General features: G+C 44.7%; 1 protein-coding gene across 7 annotated transcripts in view; it reads right to left on the bottom strand.

Moving 5' to 3' along the window:
- The window catches only part of DLGAP3 (DLG associated protein 3), a 1860282-nt gene that overhangs the window by 1011982 nt on the left and 827431 nt on the right, over nucleotides 1-20869 (bottom strand). For 6 of the 7 annotated variants that reach the window (XM_069622570.1, XM_069622573.1, XM_069622571.1 and 3 more), the window contains exon 4: nucleotides 2252-2362. The gene's annotated coding sequence lies outside the window, so the exon portion shown is untranslated. The remainder of the gene's footprint in view (nucleotides 1-2251; nucleotides 2363-20869) is intronic. The other variant, XM_069622569.1, reaches the window with a different exon arrangement.

Here is a 20869-nt window from a genome sequence, read left to right on the forward strand (position 1 = left end):
TTAGATAAACAGAAAGTTAAAGTCCAGGCTCTACCCATCTGTAGAAGCTTGCATCCCATCCCTACTCCTCCATTTGTTCTCCTGACAGCGTTAAGCGCTGCAGCCAATCAGCAAGCCTATATTGGAGGCTCAAACTCGTGGAAAGGCTATATTCCAAGCTTCACCTTCAAAACAATGTGCATAACGCACAGGGCAATCAGCGGACAAGGAGCAGAATTCCTACAAAAGAAAATAACATTCTACAAACCAACGAGACCCCTCCGATCGAGCAACGAAATCCGCCTGGAACTCAAACCATACCTCAAGAAAAAACTTGGAGGCACCTCCTTCTACCACTTAGCCGCAAAAACCTGGAACAACATCCCAAAGGAAATAAGAAACACTGAAGACCACCTAAAATTCAGGAAATCACTAAAAACCTGGCTCTTCAACACCACAGACTAAACCTGGAAAACGAAACTGGAAAAAAAGGATAACTAAACTAGAAAGACACGGACATCCCTGACTGGGGAGAGTAAAGCCCACGGCAGCTGGACGGGCGACATTGGATAGACAGGAACACAGGCGGCACGCACGGAGACTGAGTCGACTTACCCCGACAATCCCACCAACACTTTCACCTGCCCCTTAATTTAAATTACTGCCAGGTACCAGACTGGTGTGGAATTATCGAGACACTGGCAACCTCCCCCACTACCCGAGAGGTTGTCATTGGCAGGCCCACTAGAGTCTAAATGGAGGATAAGGGGAGCTATCAGAGAGCATATTAGAGGCGGGGACTAGAGGAGTATGGAACCTGCATGCCAGTCAGACCCAGATCAGGACAGAGCCGCAACAGGGGAGACTACGCAAGCTGAGCGCTTCAATTCAGGATATAGACGCAAACTAACCAACCCTACTAACAATTTCCCTTTTCTGCATACACCTCTCAAACTCCAAACCAAACACAAGCAAAACCTACAACACAACAAACCGCACAAACTTCACTACATGGCAACAACAAAACAAAAACACACATAGCCTTGCACAACAGTACACGACGACTACCGGCCGCAAACACCCCAGGCCCAGCCAACGGACCCACCGGGCTGAGGCCGCCAACAGCACATCATTGCTCTCTTGCACTTTTCCTGCTTCCTCCCACTAACTCATCCTCCCCTTCTCTTTCAGAGCCGCCAGAGCGCCAAGGGACCACTACGGTGGTGATAGTGCGCGGTACAAATGTCCTTCAACATTAACATTAACATGTGTACACACTGAACTGTGAGCGAGGCGACACGGGCAAGTTGTGAAAGAGGAAACCACCTGTGAGGCTACCCTCCCCCCCTGCATAGGTTTAAATAGTGTTGGAGGCCTTTCCATAGGACCCTATTGTGTGTCAGTAGAGCTTTGCCCATCCTTCTGCTCAGAGCCACTAGCTTGGCTGGTAGTCACCTAACTATTGGCAAAGCAAGCCCCCTGCTACATGCATGGGGCCGCCGGAGTCGCAATAAATCCCGGTGGATTCTGACAAGTGCAGAAACATGCAGCATCCTTGGGGATTCACTCTTCTCCACCGACATGAGCATTTGATGCACCAGGAGATGATGGTTGATTTCATGCATGGATCTGTGGTAAGAGACGGAGCCACAGTTTCTGCTCGGAGTCTAAAATGAATCTAAATTGGCCCAGACTGCATTTGACTGGTTGTCCCAATGCGTTACTTATGCTCTGGACCATTTACAACCCTCACCAAAATGGACACCTGAGTGTGGAGGTAACTTTCTTTCCTCATGAAAAATCTTTAGAGCATAAGGTAAATGAGAGAGTGTCAACATGTAGTGTGCTGAGAAATTCCCTGTACTTTCAAAGCACTGCCTACTTTGTGCGAGTTGGGATCACATGACATATTTGCCATCAATATCCCATGCGATTCCCAACTCACAATTAGGTGGTATTTTTTATAAAAAAAAGATGGTGTTTACTGTTACCACTGCACCCTTAATAAGATCCTAAGTCAGGATGTAGAATTCAATTCTAGGGTGGCCGGCTCCTTCAATCTATCCAGGTGCCCTCTTTGCTGGCATCACCTTTGTGGTTGCATGTGGTCCTTCACCCAAACTTCAGATGGTGTTTGTCCTTCACCTTCCAGACTATGGAATATTTACCTTCACAATAAATATATTATTTAGAGTCACGTGGTACAAGATTATAAGGAACAGCCTCTCAGCAGAGTGTGGTGGCCTCTCATCGCATGTTTTTTTCCCCTTACCTGCGGGGTGGCTACTGGCCTCCTGGCTTCTTGGTACAAAATGGGGTCTTCATTTTGAAGCAGCGGGGAAGTCCTCCAAGCTCAGGGAATCAATGCCATGGGCAGCCTGTACTGGAGGGGGTGGGGGGCGGGGAGAGGGAAATAGAAGGTAAGAACATGGGAGCAACGCAAGGCGCAAAGTGTTACACAAAGTCCCCCCCATGAAAGTAGGATGGCCAAGGAAGAATAGGGAAGGACCTCAGCAGCGGCATGAGATCAATCCATGCAGGATACGATCCAGCGAAACATAAAGCTTTCAAACAATTATAGGACATGGTAGGACACCATTGGAGAGCAGCCCTGACCAGCGCTGTGCAATGGATCAGGTGGAGGGAAGAGTTCTGAATGGCGAAGGGCACAGTTATGGCATGGAGAAGGGCATAGCTCTGGAATGGTGGAGGGCACAGTTACAGAATGATGAACGACACAAGCATAGAATAGTGCAAGGCACAGTTAAGGAATGGTGAAGGGCACAAGCATAGAATAGTGCAAGCTACAGTTAAGGAATGGTGAAGGGCACAAGCATAGAATAGTGCAAGCTACAGTTAAGGAATGGTGAAGGGCACAAGCATAGAATAGTGCAAGCTACAGTTAAGGAATGGTGAAGGGCACAAGCATAGAATAGTGCAAGCTACAGTTAAGGAATGGTGAAGGGCACAAGCATAGAATAGTGCAAGCTACAGTTAAGGAATGGTGAATGGCACAAGCATAGAATAGTGCAAGGCACAGTTAAGGAACGGCGAAGGGCACAAGCATAGAATAGTGCAAGCTACAGTTAAGGAATGGTGAACGACACAAGCATAGAATATTGCAAGGTACAGTTAAGGAATGGTGAAGGGCACGAGCATAGAATAGTGCAAGCTACAGTTAAAGAGTTTTGAAGGGCACAAGCATAGAATATTGCAAGGTACAGTTAAGGAATGGTGAAGGGCACACGCATAGAACAGTGCAAGGCACAGTTAAGGAATGGCGAAGGGCACAAGCATAGAATAGTGTAAGCTACAGTTAAAGAGTGGTGAAGGGCACAAGCATAGAATAGTGCAAGGCACAGTTAAGGAATGGCGAAGGGCAGATTTATAGAACGGTGTAGCATAAAAGTACATCATAACACATCTAAGCATCAAATATCAAATGTAAATATACAGATATGAGGCATCATTAAGTCAGAAAAGAGTATGAATATATTGCGCATTCCCTCCATATTGGCTTAACCTTTAACAAAATCCCTGGCTCGTGCCTGTGCTCCGACGACACAGTTCACAAGTCATTGATTATTCATAGGACGTGGGTGCTTCGGCTAAGTAGGATTACCCAGAGGTCTTTTCCCCCGCGGGGATTACATTTGCATCATTAAGCACAGTCCGTAGAGGTGTGTGGTCAAGGAGGGCCTCAGCATTATTTGGGTGGTGGACACTGGTTTCTATTGCGCTATTAACTGGTGCCAGTCTACACAAGCTGCTCTTGGCTCCCTAAACTCTATTCGTTTGGAGTCATGTGCTCTTTCCCCTCAATGGCGCAAGCTGGTGCACCTTAGAATATCCCCCCGGGTTACAAAGACACCCCCGGACAGTTTTGAGCCAATGTATACATTTGTTCAGAAGGGCTTTCCTTGGTTCGTGGTGGGTTGATATCAATTTGGAGACTTTATGTGAGCATAATACCCCCTCCATGCAAGCCACTACCACCTGGCTGGTTCTGAGGGTTTTCTTGGTGTAATTGGGGGGCACATTCCCAACATTGATGAGCATTTTCCCTGTTTTGATGTTGGGACATCTCCCCACCCATGTGAGGTGGGCATGGGTGTCAGCGGTGTGGGATGCAAGCTACTTGCAGTAAACCTGGAGGGACCTTTGTCTATAGGGCCTGAGGACCCATTGAAGAACGATGCTCTTCTAAGTTTGTCAGGCTCTCTGATGCCATTAAGTAACCCAAACCTAATCAAATAGTTGTTACTGATCGGTTGGTGGATACTGCTGGCTCTGGAGGGTTTGCAACCCACTTGTCTCACTGCCTTCTGGTAGATGAGTTCCCCATTACCCGACCCGTTCCATGTGCTTCCAGGAGCTGTGGGAGTAACTTCTTCAATGTCATCATTTCGGCCAAAGCAGGGCTACAGCTGCACCCATTGGCTGCCTGCAGGTGCCCCTTTACAAACCTGCTTGATGGTGGGCATTGCAGCTGTCTCTGGAGGAAAAGGTGGGCAGGGGTGTTCGTACGAGATTGAAGACCACTTTTAGTGCATCCAAACCCCGTTGTTGTGTTCTGTGTCCATGTAGTCAGGGTGATCAGTGTGATCAGTGTGTAGATGAAGAGCCAAGTGTCCCCACCTCAAGCACCGCTCCCATGTTGCCTATATGATAGGGTGAACATACGTGCAGTGCCAGTGGAGATACCAATACCAAGGATAATCCTGGAAGCAAGGTTCCCAATGAGAAAGCCATACCTGCATACACGACAATATGATGGCCATTTGAATGAAATCCCAGACTAAGTGAGCAAAAGGGAAGTTTGGTGACATCACACGAAGCGGGGCTGGCGCACCCGGAAGAGATGAAGAGGCAAGAGAACATAAACTTACTATAGGTGTTAAGAAAGTGTCAAAGATAAGCAACATTTCGAGATCGAGATGAATATGTTTATGCTACAGAAACGATGAAGATATCAAGTTCTTTTTACATGTATACAGATGCAAGAAACGCAAGCAGACAAAGTATTCTTAAGGCTAGCTATGTAGTGAATAGATTGTGCTAGATTTGTATATGTATCAGAGTCAATGAACTATGGACAATTCCACTACGCATTTTAGCAGAGCTGGACCCAGCGAAGGAAAGGCCTTGTCCAGTGTGTCGCAGTTTAATAGCAATAGAATTACAAAGGTGAATCAAACAAAGGCGAGACTGGACCAGCACCAAGAAACCAAGGCTGCTCTGGGCCTGAAGGATCAGACAGTGGTTACAAGTGTGTGAAAAGAACAAACTCCTGTTCAGAAGACGGGCACGAGAACAATGAAGACGTCAGAGGTTCATTAAATAAGAGTATTTTAAATGCAGCAGAGCTCTAAAACATGGTCTTCAGTCATGTGGATGAGTGAAAATAGATACTCATGACATGCTATGCCAACTCCAGGAGACAGCGTATGCGATACTCCCTCTTATTCCCAGGCACGAAGAGCAAACTCAAGGCCAATCTTCAAAGGGCTAATTGACTGCCAGACAGCAGAGTGATGACAGATAGTAGGCTAATTGGTGGGAAGCTATGGTCAAGACCAACCCACCAGCACCTGGATGCCAGCCTGCATGCTGCTGGCATATGTGGAAAAATACTGATGGATACAAGGGTGCCAACAATTATAGAGGGGCCCGTAGTAAAGAGCCCTATAGTTTGTGTAACCAATGGGATGTTGTGTATTTGATGACGTTCGTAGTGACCTGCACTAGGGGAGGGCTTAGTTGTCCATCTGATGTTAGAGACCCAATTACTTTCCCAACAAGTATGGAACGAATACCTAGATGTTCCCTCTAATCCTATCACTTTCTAAAATAGGTTTTTGTAGTTTACTATGTGGGATGACGTTAGTAATGACCAGTTTTTACTATATAACCTGCTTTTTATGAAACTTTCTGAGCGAAAAGATCGAGAGAATTGTCAATGTTCGTTGTAACGCCCTGTTTAAGACAATTGCAAATAAAACAGATGTGATTTGTCAACTTCCTGGGTTAGTTTGATTATGGATGTTTGAGTATTTTCTGCATCCCCATCCATCTCAAAGTAATGCCACCTTGTTTTAAAGGGCTGTGTCGATAACCCCAGTTCAGGTGCGATCAGTGTGATCAACATGATCAGTATGATCAGCGTGATCAGTGTGATCTGCGTGATTACTTCACCCCGGAGGTTCTCCTTGTGGACTTTGCTCTCCATATGCCCTTGTCCTGTGATTTGAACCATGGAGGAGGGAGGCTCACCCGTGGTGTCCATCAGGGGAACAACCGAGTCCCCATGCTGATTTCAGCAGTGTAAGCGCTCTCAGGAGTATTGAGGCTGTCCGGCAGGCTCTTGCTGGGAATCGGGTTGTCAGGCATTTCCGTGTTTAATGTAGAGAGAGTAGGGTAGTTATCGTTGTCATTGTTGCCACCTGCAGGGGGCGTGTGTGGCTCCTATACACCTCCTGACATCCAGTGGCACTGGCATTCATGGCATTGGTGGCTAACATCAGGGGCACTGGCGTTGGCGGTATTGGTGGCTAACATCAGTGGCACTGGCGACATTAGTGGCTAACATCAGTGCCACTGGCGTTGGTGGCATTGGTGGCTAACATCAGTGGCACTGCCGTTGGCAGCATGGGTGGACAAGCAGTGATATCAGCTGTAGCATTTGCACCTCCATCCCGGGGCGTGGAGCTGCTCACAATACTGCAGCTGCTCGCGGTCCTTTTATCATCCTTACAGGCTCTGTGGGCTTTCATTTTACCGTTGCTTGCCCAGGGGTCCATGAGTGTGGATATAGGTGAGTCAGCTTTGCCAATAGTGCCAATGAAGCTGTGCGCCTCATCAATCAGGGCACCAGCCTCCCTCACAGGTTGCATGGGGCCACCAAACCTGCCCTTTGGCGCATCATGTCAGGTGGTGGGGGGCTGTTGGGATCATTCACATCACCCGGTATTGATCCTCTGATCAATAGATCCCTTCTGATTTTGCTGCTTGTTTAGTTAATAATAATAATGTTTGTTATGTATTTAGCTAAATTAGGCTTTATATATATGTTTAAAATTCATCATCTCATTATACATTCCAATTTCCATTCAATAAGAAAATACATTAAAACAATACAACCTATCTCAATAATCACACATTGTAATTAAAACAAGTCTAAAAATGAATAGAAAACACCCTGAGATAACTGTTTAAGAATTCCAAGAAATATTCGTAAAAGCATATCATATGATGAATAATATTGTGAGTATGTCCTACCAATAATTTCTCCCAGATCTGATCCATATTACTTAAGTCACAGCTGTTATCATATGCTTTAACATATCTTAGTATCATAACAGATAAACTTCCGTATATACAGATCAGGTGATATGCTGTTTCAATTTGGTTCCCACATAGCCGACATATTCTATCATGTCTTATAATACCATATATAGCACCTACTATTTCAAGGCATTCAGACATATTAAATATAAAAATCATGTAGCAGCGAATTGTGTTGGCATCCGGATATGCTGACAGATAAGCCGGAGTGCCTGAACATATCTCCCTGTACTGCAGAAACACGCCACTATTACTTTTAGTAGCTGGTTGCATCGTATCTCTCTCTATACAATATATTTCCTTTTTCAACAGAAATGTAATCTTCGGTACAGAATGTGACATTTATCTATTAGCATTATCTTTTGACCACTTGTGATATAGAGAATTCCACCAATTAATTGTTTGTAGACACTCATTAGAATCTGTAAGATTAAATGTCTGGAGCATTTCAACCATTAATGCTCCATTCGTTAAAAAGCACAACTTTGTGTATAACATAGCAACCTTGTATCCTACAACAACACAAATTCGCATCAAGTTGCACTCTAAAACAATGCGTTCATTAGGTAAAGCTTTAGGCATTCGAAATAAGATTTTTAACATGTTTCCTTTAAATGTATACAATTCTGTCATTAATGTGATGCCTCAACTCCATACAGTAGGACTGATGCAATATTTGTCTCATATAATAACAGTATTGTCTTACAGGAAATGTCTGCTTATTTCCCAATGAAATGGCTCAATGCCATAGTGCTAGTCATACACCTTGCCTTCATATCTGACCATTGAGGCTTCTAGGTTAAATGATGATCCAAGATCACCCCTACGTATCTGTAGCAGTCTACAATTTCAACATTTTGGGCACCAATGGTCCATTTTCTATTCTTTTTGGTGCGTGCTTAGATCTTCCTGAAAATACTACAACCTTTGTCTTGCTAAGATTTACTTTGAGACCATTCTTCAATTCAAAACTTTCTAGTGCAGATAATTTATGTTGAAGACCTCCTGGTGTGTAATCCAATAAAAGAAGGATTGGTCTGTGTAACCAAGCCAACCTATTTTCAGTGGTCCAATCTTTATATCATTTGACAGTATTTCATTAAAGGCTTCTGGTAGATCTGCACGGTATAAATTAAAAAGGGAAGCAGCCAAATTACATCCTTGCTTAACACCTCTAGATGTCAGAAACAATTTGGATACTTTACCCTCTCCATCTAATCTTACTTTCACAGAGGTGTTTGTATATAACAATCTAATCATGGATAATAAACCAGGAGGGATATTCCAGCGAATCAACTCATTTCACAGTTTGTTTCTTGAGATGGTATCAAACGCGGCAGAGAAGTCAATGCTGCTTGTTTAGGCAACGCCATTATTTTTATTTCTCCAAGCTGTTGTCCAATCAGTATGATTTTTCCACGTTAGTTTTAATTTCTCTACGCTGCTATCCTATCAGCATGCTTGTTCTGGGTTAGTTTTCATTTCTCTAAGCTGCTGTCCTATTAGTTAACTTGTTCTTTTTCATTTACATTTATCTAAGCTGCTGTCCCATCAGTTTGCTTGTTCAGCTCTGTTTTCATTTCTCTATGGTGCCGTCCTATCAGTTTGCTTGTTCCGAGTTGGTTTCATTTCTCTAAGCTGCTGTCCCATCAGTTTGCTTGTTCTGGGTCAGTTTTCATTTCTCCAAGCTGCTGTCCTATCAGTTTGCTTGTTCTGGGTCAGTTTTCATTTCTCTGAGCTGCTGTCCTATCAGTTTGCTTGTTCTGGGTCAGTTATCATTCCTCTAAGCTGCTGTCCTATCAATTTGCTTATTCTGGGTCAGTTTACATTTCTCTAAGCTGCTGTCCTATCAGCTTGCTTGTTCTTGGTGAGTTTCCATTACTCTAAGCTACTGTCCTATTAGTTTGCTTGTTATGAGTCAATTTTCATTTATCTAACCTGCTGTCCTATCAGTTTGCTTGTTCTGGGACAGTTTTCATTTCTCTAAGCTGCTGTCCTATCAGATAGTTTTTTCTGAGTTGGTTTCATTTCTCTAACCTACTGTCCTATCAGATTGCTTGTTCCAGGTCAGTTTTCATTTCTCTAAGCTGCTCTCCTATCAGTGTGCTGGTTCAGAGTCAGTTTTAATTTCTCTAAGCTTCTGTCCTATCAGTATGCTTGTTCTGGGGCCGTTTTCATTTCTCTAAGCTGCTGTCCTATCAGTATGCTTGTACCGGGTCAATTTTCATTTCTCTAAGCTGCTTTCCTATCAGTTTGCTTGTTCTGTGTTGGTTTCATTTCTCTAAGCTGTTGTCCTATCAGATTACTTGTTCCGGGTCAGTTTTCATTTCTCTAAGCTGCTCTTCTATCAGTGTGCTTGTTCAGAGTCAGTTTTCATTTCTCTAAGCTGCTACTCTATCAGTGTGCTTGTTCAGAGTCAGTTTTCATTTCTCTAAGCTGCTGTCCTATCAGTATGCTTGTTTTGTGTTGGTTTCATTTCTCTAAGCTGCTGGCCTATCAGTAGGCTTGTTCCGGGTCAGTTTTCATTTCGCTAAACTGCTGTCCTATCAGTGTGCTTGTTCAGAGTCAGTTTTCATTTATCTAAGCTGCTGTCCTACCAGTATGCTTGTTCTGTGTTGGTTTCATTTCTCTAAGCTGGTGGCCTTTCAACTTGCTTGTTCCGGGTCAGTTTTCATTTCTCTAAACTGCTGTCTTATCAGTTTGGTTCGCCATCTCATTGACACTTCTCTCAAACTATATCCTCAAACTATATGAATAACATTATACCCATTAACCACATGGACGACAAAAATGTATTTGCAGTTGTGAAACCTCTTTGGGCGACCCCTGCCTTTTCCTGGCAAAGTCCCATTTGAGACTACACTGGCTTTAATGAATACATTATTTTGGAGTTTGTCCTGAGAAATATTGAAAGCAAAAATTAAATGGTCATTGGTGAAAACGAGAAAACCAAAAGCTGGTTCAGCTTATATGTTCTTTCTGAGGGGAATCCCATTAATGATTGTCTCCACTATAGGGCACAAATGGTTTTACCCCCTGGCCTCCCTCGCTTAATCTCCCACACTGCTTTTATCTCAGTTACTCTAGGCGCCCACCCTCTTTTTTTTATAACCCTAATATTTAAACTAACACTAACATAACATGCCCTAAGCATTAACCAAACTATAAAGCTAACTTTAACAATTATTTTCGAAACCCACACTGTGTTGCAAAAACGACTTGTACCCATATCCCTTACCCTAATACAACACTAAGTGTAACTATAAGCCTAAATTATTTTACAAAACCCAATAACAGATTGTCACTCCAATGCTCACCCCAAAAATAACTTTGACCCTGACACAAAGACCCATCCTTAAAATAATGCTCTTAACTAACTCTAACCCCAACCACCCCATCACCACTGGCCTTTTCCGTCTATCCCTCAAGCACTTCCTTGTGCACCCTCTCTTTAAAAAGCCGTCTGTTGAACCCTCCTGCCCAGCTGACTATCACCCTATCTCCACTACCCCCTTCCTGAGAAAACTCCTGGAGAAGCTGGTGCTCCCCCAATTGACCCTCCACACTTAACTTGTTGGTTTCCGCCATCACCATTAATTTGGAGTCAGGGCATCCAGAGGCACGGAAACTGTTCTCCTGAACACCGGTAAAGTCATGCTTGCAAACCTCAACTCTAACTCTCCTGCTGTTCCCATTCTCCTTTACTTCTCCTTTGCCTTCTACATTGTCAACTATTCTATCCTCATAAAACGACTCTGTGATAGCCTCGGCATCACTGATCGGGCACTGAATTGGCTGACCTCTTTCCTCACAAATATCCCTTCCCTGTTGCAACTGGGCCCTTTCTCCTGCACCACTTCGTTCTATACCTGCGGTGTCCCCCAGGGCTCTTTCCTATCACCTTGGCTCTTCAATATCTATCTCGCTCTTTTGGCTCACCTGATCCCCCTTCTTCTCTCCTCATTTCCAGTGCTATGCTGATAAAACACAGCTTTCCTTTAAACTTCCCTCTACTACCTCCTCTTCCTCCTCTCTCATCCCCGATTGTCCGTCCTTCAGGCATGGTGTGCAGCTAACAATCTCTGTCTTAATGCCAGTAAGACAGAGATTGTTTTCATTGGGACACCTGCACCGTCCTTTCCTCCTACCCTCTGGCCACTCTCTCTGGGACCTCTACCCCCATCATCCAGTGAGTACAAAAACCTCAGGCCTATCTTTGACTCTGCTCTCTCCTTCATCCCTCACATCATGGACCTTACCAAGAAGGCCTATTTCCAGCTCCACCTCCTTAAAGGCATTCCCCCTTTTCTCACCTTCCCCCAGAAGCTCAATATCTCCAGAGTTCTGGTCCTCTCTAGGCTGGACTACTGCAACAGCCTCTTTCTCAACCTCCCTCTTTCCTCGGTACGCCTCCTCCAGCTAATCCAGAATAGAGCTGCAAGAATTATCCTTGGCCTCATGCCCTGGGAACAGATCCCTCCAGCCCTACAATCTCTCGACTGGCTCATGTTGGCTGTGAGGGTCAAATTCAAGACCCTCGCCATCATCCACAAGGATCTCTGGGGCCTAGGCCACGCAATCTCCAACTTTGCCTTCCTAAATACTCCCCTGCTAGAGCCTTTCGCTCTTCTAACTCTAACTCTTTGATTTTCAAATGTGTTTTCAAGAAGAGAGTGCGGGGCATGTCTCTCTCCTCGGCTGGTGCCTCCCTTTGAAACAGCCGCCCTGCCCCTCTCAGACTTGAGCCGGACCTCCTTAAATTCCAGAAACTGTGCAAAACCCTGCTTTTCTATATATCTTTCCCTCTTTCCCTTCCCTGCCGCTGAGACCGGTGGCCACGGGATGTCAGGCCCTTCTACCCAGTAGATACCAGCACCCCCGTCCCCCGGCTGTACTGCCCCTGCGGGCCCCTGCTTGGCGGCTCTACATCCCACCCCTGGGAGTTGCCCACAGTAGCACTTAGTCAGAGGCTTCCTCCTTGGCTCCCCTTAGGACTCCGCTCCCAGGCCCCCCACCAGCACTTGTCCATTCCGTGCCCCCCACCCATCCCTACATCCTGCACTTCTCTTCACTGCACTTGCACATCCGATTAACAATTCTAAACTACAACTCTGCTGTATAAGTGCCTCACAAATGCTCAATAAAATAAAAAATAAAGTTTCACCCACCCCAAAAACAGCAACTTTACCTAGCACTAACAATAGCATTGATCTTTCCTTGACCCTAACTCTTAGTCAGCACTTTAATGTTCACCCACAAGGTAACCCTAAAGATGCCCTAAGCCTAACACTAGCCCAAACACCAACATTATCCCTAACTCTAGATTTCATTTTAAACCTAACCCTGAAATGAATTCAAAGCATAACCCTAACCTTAAACTAAACAGTAAATCCAACCTAAATCTAACATTAGTCCTAACTCTAGATTTAACTTTAACCCTAGCACTGACATTTAACCTAACAACTATGCTCTAGCCTTAACCCTAATCCATACACTTTAGCCATAACCCTAACCGTAATCCATACACTCTAGCCCTAATGCTTACCCTACTCCATACACGCTAGCCCTTACGCATACCTAGTCCATACACTTTAGCCCTAACCCTAACTGTTATCCATACACTCTAGCCCTAACGCTAACCTTACTTCAAACACTACAGCTATAACCTTAACCCTAATCCATACACTCTAGCCCTAACGCTAACCTTAATTCAAACACTTTAGCTATAACCCTAACCCTAATCCATACACTCTAGCCCTAACGCTAATACTAATCCATACACCCTAGCCCTAATGCATACCTAATCCATGTACTCTAGCCCTAACTCTAACCCTAATCCATACATTCTAGCCCTAACCCTAATCCATACACTCTAGCCCTAACCCTAATCCATACATTCTAGCCCTAACACTAACCCTAATCCATACACTCTAGCCCTGATCCATACCCTAATCCACACACTCTAGCCCTGATGCTAACCCTAATCCCTATGATCTATGTCTAATGCTAACCCTAATCCATACACTCTAGCCCTAACGCATACCTAATCCATACACACTAGCCCTAACGCTAACCTTAATTCAAACACTTTAGCTATAATCCTAACCCTAATCCATACACTCTAGCCCTAACGCTAATACTAATCCATACACCCTAGCCCTAATGCATACCTAATCCATGTACTCTAGCCCTAACACTAACCCTAATCCATACATTCTAGCCCTAACCCTAATCCATACACTCTAGCCCTAACCCTAATCCATACACTCTAGCCCTGATCCATACCCTAATCCACACACTCTAGCCCTGATACTAACTATTATCCCTATGATCTATGTCTAATGCTAACCCTAATCCATACACTCTAGCCCTAACGCATACCTAATCCATACACACTAGCCCTAACGCTAACCTTAATTCAAACACTTTAGCTATAATCCTAACCCTAATCCATACACTCTAGCCCTAACGCTAAACTTAATTCAAACACTTTAGCTATAACCCTAACCCTAACGCTAACACTAATCCATACACCCTACCCCCAACACATACCTAATCCATGTACTCTAGTCCTGACGCTAACCCTAATCCATACATTTTAGCCCTAACGCTAACCTTAATTCAAACACTTTAGCTATAACCCTAACCCTCATCCATACACTCTAGCTGTAACGCTAACACTAATCCATGCACCCTAGCTTTAACGCATACCTAATCCATGCACCCTAGCCCTAACACTAACCCTAATCCATACATTCTAGTCCTAACGCTAACCCTAATCCATACATTCTATCCCTAACGCTAACCCTAATCCATACACTCTAGCCCTTTTTGATACCCTAATCCATACACTCTAGCCCTAATGCTAATCCATATGCTCTACCCCTAATGCTAACCCTGATCCATACACTCTAGCCCTAACGCTAACCCTAATCCGTACACTCTAGCCCTAACACTAACCCTAATCCATATGCTCTAACCCTAACGCTAACCCTAACCTATACACTCTAGCCCTAACACTAACCCTAATCCATACACTTTAGCAAAAACACTAACCTAATCCACACGCTCTAGCCCAAATGCTAACACTAACACTAATCAATATACTCTAGCCCTAACGCTAACCCTATACATTTTAACAATAGGCTTAACCCTAAATCTAACCCTAACCTTTACCCTAACACTTAACCTAACACCTATTCTCTAGCCCTAACACTAACCCTAATTCATACACTCTAGCCCTAACGCTAACCCTAATCCATACACTTTAGTCATATCCCTAACCCTAATCCATACACTCTAGCCTTAACGCTAACCCTAATCCATACACTTTAGCAAAAACACGAACCTTATCCATATGCTCTAACCCTAACACTAACCCTAATTCATAAACTCTGGTTCTAATGCTAACCCTAATCCATATGCTCTAACCCTAATGCTAACCCTAATTCATAAACTCTGGTTCTAATGCTAACCCTAATCCATATGCTCTAACCCTAATGCTAACCCTAATTCATACGCTCTAACCTAACGCTAACCCTAATCCATGCACTCAAGCCCTAATGCTAAACCTAACCCATACATTTTAAGAATAGGCCTAACCCTAAGTGTAACCCTTACCCTAACACTGACACTTAACCTAACACCTATTCTCTAGCCCTAACCTTAATCCATGCACTTCAGTCCTAACCCATTCTCCCTGTAACACCAACTTCATACATCCTTGATCCTCACACTCATCTTCTGCATCCAGAAAGCCCCATTTTTGCTTCTAAAACTCGCGTTGACGGGTCCCTAAGCACAGCCCCTCATCACAACATAAATAAATGAGGACAAATATATATGTTTCACTGCATCAATATTCTTGCAAAGATTCCCGGGAAAGACTGTGGGTCGCATTCATAGCCGCAGGCACAACATGTTCTGTGGAGTCGGAGATCGTCTGCTGGGGATCTGAAATTGCCATGTCTGCGTTTGTGCTCTGAAAAACTTGTGTACGAGCGCGATATAAATAAAATATCATATCATATCGAAATAGAGTAGTTGGTATTACAAAGCTTCAGCGGGTAAAAAAATAAGATAAAAGCAGGGGGCAGAGATCACATGCAGGTGAGGACAGGGAACGCTTGCCATGCACACTGCAAGGGAAGACGCGTCCCACTTTCATTGACAGTGAGGGTTGTCCATCTTCAGGCCTCGAGGGCCGGAATCCTGATGGGCTTTCAGGATATCCCTCATTAATATTCATGAGAACAAAACTGCATACATTTAGAATTGCGTATGCAAATTTATCTTATGAATATTAATGAGGGGTATCTTTAAAATCCAACATGTATCCGGCCACCGGGCCCTCGAGTGTGCTGTTGCAAAACGTAACAGCAATATGTTTTAAACTGGAAAATAGTATTTTAAAAATGTTTTAAATATTTTAAAAAATTGGGTTTTTAAATAGGGTGATTTTATTGTATGAATAATTCATTGTGATATTTGCTCGTTTTGACAATTGAGCTTAATATATTGGATACCAACATTGGTATACATGTATGTTTGTTGTGTACTGTCTGAAAGTTTTATGTGAACCAAAACGTCAATAAATGTAAAAAGAAAAGTTATTTTGAAAAAAGAAAGGAAATCTTGCAAAGTTCATACCTTTATAGGTTGCAATATATTTTGGGGTTTTACCATTTACTGCCCGAGGAAGCAGTGACCCGTGACCTTGAAAGCGAGTAATCAAACACCGGTGTTAGCTTCATGCAGGATTCTTCTCCGCACGATTGGATGTTGTTATTTTTACATTTCAGAGAATGCCCTTTCATGCACTTGTCCTAACAACACATTTGTGAGGTATCTACAATTTCTTACGATTTATTACTTCAATAGCTCAGGGGCAAGATGCTTGCCTTGCAAACAATACGACACAGCACAACACAGGTTCGATCCCGGTCCGCGCTTAGAAACCTCTGGGCATTAAGCACGTTATAAATAACCTATCGTATCATACCAAATAATACCAGCTGCGTTATATTATTGAGCTCTAAATTTGGAGGAATTTCTCTGTAATTTTTAGACATCGTTGAGAGATGTCAGTCTTTGGCAAAGCTATGATTATGGTAACTCTGAAATGTAATGAAAACTATATTTTTACATTTTGCGTATGCATGCCAAATTGAGTAGTCACTCAGTTAAAAGGCGATTCACGTGCAAGCACTAACGCTAACACAAAAAGCAACCCTATCCAAAATACTACCCCACCCCGCCCTCACCCCTTACTCTACACATAACCATATCCTTAATCCAAATCCAAACTTCATGCCTGAAATTAACCCAAATACTAATTTTAACCCAACGGCAAACCATAACTTTAACACTAACTCGTATCCAACCTTTAATGCTAAAATGTATGTAAATCCTAATGTTTTTTTTGGAATTGTTTTTATTGAGATCTTACAAAACACATATAAACTTTGTTATGCGCAAGTATGTTGCAACGTGCTTGTGAAGATCTGCAAGTTAGGGATTTAACATTTTCTCATAAAAACATGAGAGGAAAGAGTAATAAGAAGAAGGAGAAAAAACAAGTACAGAGACAGTAGTGGTGAGTGAAGACCCCCTCTCCGATCCCTTTAGGTAACCCCCCTCCTCCCAAACCCCTTCCTGGGTTCTTGGGTCTTTGGGTCACAGGGTAGCTGGTGTTCCAGCCTTGGGGACACATTTATTGCCATTGTTACCGTGGTAGTGGCTACAAAGGGAGCCGATCCAGTAGCGTGAGAGGACGTTGGCAAGGGAGGTCACAGCGCCGGGTTAGCTTCCCTGTGGAACTCCAAGAAAGGTAGCCACCGAGCGTCTATATGTGAGTGAGTTTCCATGACCAACGCTGTGAGGCTTTCCATGTAAATCCTTATTTTAATACAAACTCAAACCTTAACACTAACCCTATCCCTTATCCTACCCGTCATGCTAACATTAACCCCAATCCTAACTCAAACCCTAACTTTAACACTAACTCATATCCAACCTTTAATGCTAACAGTAATGTAAATCCTAACTCTAATACAAACTCAAACCTTAACCCTAACATAACCCCACCCTTAAGGCTAACATAAACTGTCACTCAAACCTTAACACTAGCCGTAACCCCACCCTTAATGCTCTCATTAACTCAAACCTTAACCCTAACCTAACCCCACCTTTAATGCTAATTTTAACTTAAACTCAAACCTTAACCCTAACCTATCCCCACCCTTAATGCTAACAGTAACTCAAACTCAAACCTTAACCGTAACCTAACCCCACCTTTAATACTAACATTAACTCAAACTCAAACCTTCACCCTAACCTAACCCAACCCTTAATGTTAACAGTAACTCAAACTCAAACCTTAACACTAACCCTAACCCTTATCCTGCCTTTAACGCTAACAACCCAAATCCTAACTCAAACCTTAACTTTGACACTTTTACACATTCCTTGCATTGCAATGTTGAGTATATACACCTGTGATCCTCACACCCAGGGGCTGATTCACAGAAATGTGCGGAGAAATCCTACAAGGGCGCATGCCGGGAAGGACACTGCGTGAGCCTGCGTGCAAAGTATAAAATGCACGCCTGCGTAGTCATGGAAATTAAAGCGCAAGGTAACTCTATTAGCAAGTCGTGCCTGGAACGACACGCCCACATGCAAAGCATAAACAGCCCGATGAGCTACATTTGCGTGCACCCCTGAGCACCAATACATGCACCCTTCAATCAGTGCGTGGGCTCCCTGACAAGCAGGCCTGTATTGCGGGGACCATGAGCAGGGTCCCCAGTAAATGTTGCTGGCACCCCAACAGTAGGCGTATGAAAACTCCTAACTCGGTTGAAACTCAGAAAATCTGCATGCAAACCCCCCGTAAACTGTTCCTGCACCCCACTACACACCTAAGTTAGATCGGAACCCCGCTTGCTTACATGCACCCCTAAATCTGACATGCAAACCCACCTCCATGCTGCAAATCCTATGCGCAAGTGTCCTTACGCATGCCTTCGGGTGGCGTAGTGTTTGAGGGATTTGTACGGACATTTCTATGGCGAGAGGCTGCGCAGGTGTTTCCATTATGTGGGCGTGCGAGGGACTGCTGTGATGCTAGAAATGCATCGGAGGGACAAGGCCTCCGTATCCTTGTCCTTTACTGCTTTTTATCATGTGTTCTCTCGTGTTCTCCGCACAGGAGTTCATGTGGGACTCCTGGCGGTGCAGCTCTCTTTTGGTTTTGGTGAACAGACACATGGGATACCCTTATGGAACACCTTGGTGTGGGTACAACCCTATGTCCCTAGGTTATGTTTTTGGGCACCTGTGTGTGGCCCACCAAGCAGGGTACGGGCTGGTGGCAGCTCTGTGCTGAATTGACTGGTGCCCTGAGCGTCCTCCATTTTGGGATGCACAGGCCCTGTCATTGGAATCAGTAGATTCATGATGGAGACAAGATGGCCCCCGTGGCCTCTTGCCTTCCATCGCCTGTTACCTTGATCTTCCCAAAGTCCCGGAAGCCCTGACTCTGTCCCTTCCCCCTGACTGGCTGTTGGGTGGAAGTTCCATATATGGTAGTGTGGGGAAGTGCTGACCAGACTGGCTGGAGCCTTCCCAATGACTGTATGTTGCGGGCATGCCTGTGGGTGGGACCTGGGTGAATGGAGTGTTTGACGAATACGCATTCTGTGTTGTGGATGTCTAGTATCTGGTGGTTGACACAATGACTGAGACAGCCCTGCCGGAAACTATTATGAATGCAGTGTGGAGTGTTGAATGGCTGGGTACTTGTCCCAATATACCTATCTTGTTGTGAGTGTCTGGAGAGAAGTGAATGGCCTGAATGCACTATGCACCTGATTGGCTGCCTGCCTGCATCAATGCCCTTCACTGTGATTGGATGCTTGAGTATGACCCAGTGGAATGAATGGGAGATCAACAGTATATCTGGGGACTTCTCACTGCTAGGAATCATGTTCAGAAGCTGAAGTCCACTACGACGAGTAACTAGAGTGAAACTGAAGCTTGACCTTGAAGCCCTGCTGGACGAGAAGAATTGCTGTTGCTCTCCTTCAACAATCTGAAAGCTGCTGTGTCTCCAAGGACTGACCCAGAGAGGACCTGGTAAAGGCGCGCTCTTCCCGAGCTACGTGGGACCATCGTGCACCAGCTGATCTTTGCCAAAGCTCCCTGGTAGACAGACCTACGACAGTCTGCCGACCGGAGACAGGGACTGCCGCAGAATCCCAAAGAGAAGCGCCCAGACTGTTGTCCACCACCGTCACCGACTGCCGTCGGCGACCGGAGCCGCCGTGCTCCCGTTGCCTAAGAACTTCATTTGATCCAAGGATGCTCTCGCCTGCACCGCCACCTGCCTTATCCCACTGGAGAAGGCCAGACCGTCGACGCGCTGAGGAGCACCCGCCGGTGGGTTTCCCGCCACCCAAAGACCACACAGACGCCAACAACTCGACGCCCTTGCTGGGCCACAGTTCTTCAAACTCTTTGCGGTCCAGAACTATCGACATTGAGGTGCCCCGCATGCCTCTTCCTTGCAGGACGTTTACGCTTTCCAGTCAACGAGCACCGCTAGGAAGGAAGCTGCCACTTCACCGTCGTAGCTCACCCTGTGACTCCTGCCTTAAAGGGAGGACACTCAAGAAGGGCCGTCGATTCCCTGACGAGGAACGCTACAACGCCAGGTACTTTGGGGTTGCAAAACTATTGGAAAGTCTCTTGTGAACAATATATGGACTGGGCTTGTTATTCATCTTTATTTTACAGGTTGCCCAGGTGGGGGGATCTCCACACAGAACTGTGTTTAACAGTAGCGGCCAGTATTCTGCCAATTGTTCTAACCAACTGCTTTCCTCTTATATCTGTTGTTGGTTTCCTTTACAAACTGATTTGTGTGACATTTAACCGTACAGTTGATGCACTTTAAAGAGATCTTATAGAAATTGTGGTACCACGTAGAACTGTCTATTTGCCATTATAGATAACCAAGTACAAAGAGAGTTATCATCATGTTGTACATAACTTTGAATATTAATTATATAAAGACCGTGTTTTGACTAATACAGTGTTCGGACATTCCTTTGTGGGTGCTTGGGGACTACACTGTACTTAAGAACCAGCCCGCATCCCCTCCTGAGAAGCTAGGCTTTGATTGCTTGTCCATTGCTACCTTATTGAGAATCTTGGCAGGGGTCGTCTGTGCCTCTCCTCTACCAAATAGAGAGCAGAAGTATAAACTCCCTCTCCTTCACAACTGCCTGCGTGAAATCCTTCATAACGCCCACTTTTTTGCATGTTCTTTCCCATTTTCCGTGTTCCGTCCTCTTCCCAACCCTCTGTGCAAGCCATGCCCATGCTCTGCGTGGTGTCTAGCACAAGGCGCTAAAAGGCTCCTACAGACATTCCGTGCCTGTGCTAACTCCACGTAAGTCCCAAGAAAGTCCCACGCAGTCGGTTGCATGAATCGACAAACACGGATTTGCACACAGTTTGGTGCGCAAGTCCCCTATTTCCC

The sequence above is a fragment of the Ambystoma mexicanum genome, chromosome 11 (genome assembly GCF_040938575.1).
Source record: "Ambystoma mexicanum isolate Mex_15411 chromosome 11, UKY_AmexF1_1, whole genome shotgun sequence".
NCBI classification, from domain to species: Eukaryota; Metazoa; Chordata; class Amphibia; order Caudata; family Ambystomatidae; genus Ambystoma; species Ambystoma mexicanum.